Here is a 2,773-nt window from a genome sequence, read left to right on the forward strand (position 1 = left end):
GGATTTTTGGAGTCTGGAAGAAGATGAAACCGACAGTCGAATTTTCGATATCGATGAATCGTCTTTCACTGGAATGAAGAAGAAAATGGCGGCTACTCAGGATTTGGAATATTTGCAAATTTTTATTGGACCTTTGTCTCTCTTCTAGTCGCAAATTCTCTTTGGATGGACGTTGATCTTTCGTTTGGAAGAAGGAAAAAAATGACGGCTACGAATCGTGAACCTAAATTTTCAGTATCGAGGAATTCTCTTTGGATGCATCTTTCATTTGGAAAAATTCAATCGAATTTGAAATATCGCTGAATTCTCTTTGGAACGTTAATCTTTGGAAGGTTGGAAGAATATGAATCGTGAATTTTCGATATCGATGAATCCTCTTTGGATATTCGTTGATCTTTTGTTTTGAGGAAAAATCGTGAACCCTAGTGAATTTTCATTGGATCTTATTTGGATCGATTTCTCGTTTAGAGCTCATGGATAAAAAAGAATTTAAATTTAGATTTGGAACATTTGTTGATCTTTTGTTGATTGGCCAAAAAAGAAAATGATGGCAAATTTTGAAGTCGAATTATATCTGAATGAATTTTCTTTGGATGAACTCTTTTTTGGAAAAAAAATGATGGCTACGAATCGTGAACAGAGTCGAATTTTCAACTATCAAATCCTCTTTGGATGAACTTTTAAAAAAGAAAATGGTGGTCACGAATTTTGAACCCAATCGAATTTTCAACCATCCAATTCTCTTTGGATGGATCTTTCGAGGAAAAAAACGATAATACGAATTTTCTTCAATCATCGAATCCTCTTTGAATGAACTTTTGAAGAAGAAAATGGTGGTCACGAATTTTGAATCCAATCGAATTTTCAACCATCCAATTCTCTTTGGATGAACTTTTGAAGAAGAAAATGGTGGTCATGAATTTTGAATCCAATCGAATTTTCAACCATCCAATTCTTTTTGGATGAACTTTTGAAGAAGAAAATGGTGGTTACGAATTTTCAACCATCCAATCCTTTTTGGATGAACTTTTGAAGAAGAAAATGGTGGTCACGAATTTTAAACGTAATCAAATTTTCAACCATCCAATCCTCTTTGAATGAACTTTTAAAAAAGAAAATGGTGGTCACGAATTTTGAACCATCGAATCCTCTTTGAATGGATCTTTCGAAGAAAATGTTTCGAATCCAATCGAATTTACAAATCCCCTTTCTGAATAAACTTTCGAGAAAACTGGAACTGGTCGAGGAGAAGACACGAAGGAAGAATGATCCTATTTGGATCTTTGCGTCTTTCGTGGACGTCCACCAACCTGAGAATTCAGAGTTTGGAAACGTTTCTCGATCTTTGGTCGGAGGAAGGAAAACTTGCGAACGATGAATTTAAAATGTTTCGTTCGAAACCGCGAACCCCTCGCGATATTTCGGATCTGGACTTCGGTCGATCCTTTGAAGGTGGTGGAAGAAGGGGATCCTTGAATCCAACGGAATTGGATTCGCGGCGTGGCTGAGTTTTAAACTTCGTTTTCGGAGGCGAACAAACGCGGCGCTGCGGTTGGAAAGTTTGCGATTTCCTTTTCGAGCCGAAAGGGTTCTCGCACTCTTTGCTAAGTGAGAAGTTTCATCGGGCTTCTCGATACCCGCTCCTCGAGACGAAAACTTATCCACCTCTCACGCGTCAAATTTATGTAATTTCAGAAATTAAATCTGAAGACTTTTTCCCTTTTTCCCCTTCCCCTTCAATTAATTCACTACACTTATTCCATCGTCGAAGATTATAGAGAGATTTTTGTTTACAAAGGAATGCAAGAATTTTGAGATTTTTTACCGCGAAAAATGACCGAATATTTCGATCACGTCGATATATTTTGATTAAACGCGAGAAACGCGAGAAACAAAATTCTCCTGAATTTTTCTCCATTTTGGAAGATATCGTATCGTTGAACCAACGTTCAAGCAACGTTTCTCGCGATGTCAAACAGCTATTATTGTTCCTATTTTATATAAAAATTCCCCCCTCCACGCTCCGTTAAATCGAGCGATCCACGATTTTCGAGAATCGGTTTGAGATCGATTTTACAATCTGAAAGGTGTATTGTCGTTTATTTAACTGAAACGGACGGACGGACGGATAGACAGACAGGTAGACAGAGAGAGAGAGAGAGAGAGAGAGAGAAAGAGAGAGAGAAGAAAGGGAAAAAAATAAAACCGGTTTGCAAGCGACATTGCAATATCCCGCGGATGCCGTGAAATCGTTCGAGGGTAAAAATAGTCACGCGTAGTACGAATCCACGTTGCAAAATCACGCGGTGTTTTGCGTCATAGGGGACATTGAAAACGTCAAACTACTCTACTCTCCGCGGCTTCTCGAACGTCGACGCTTTCCCTCCTTCCTTCCTTCTTTCACGAAAAAAATTGGATCGAAATCGAGACGTGCACGACCTCGAACGTTTACCTTTCTCGATTCCGAGATAAAAATTCGCCACTCGATGCAACTATATTCGTAACGCCAGATTTCGTAACGTAGTTCGTGCGCGAACACAGCGAGAGAGAGAGAGAGAGAGAGAGAGAGATGCATGTGGCCCGGACACGGACCGCTCGCGTGGAGCGTCGATCGAGGGAAGATCGAAAAGAGGAGAACACGGCTAAACGACGTAAGAGCCGACGAGCCTAGGTCCCGACCGTTCCATCTCTCTTTTCCCCCCAGTCCCTATTCTTCTTCTCTTTTCCTTTTTCTCTCTCTCTCTTTCTCTTCTCTTCCCCTCCCCCCCTCCCC

This window comes from Apis dorsata, unplaced genomic scaffold (genome assembly GCF_000469605.1).
Source record: "Apis dorsata unplaced genomic scaffold, Apis dorsata 1.3 scaffold_315, whole genome shotgun sequence".
NCBI classification, from domain to species: Eukaryota; Metazoa; Arthropoda; class Insecta; order Hymenoptera; family Apidae; genus Apis; species Apis dorsata.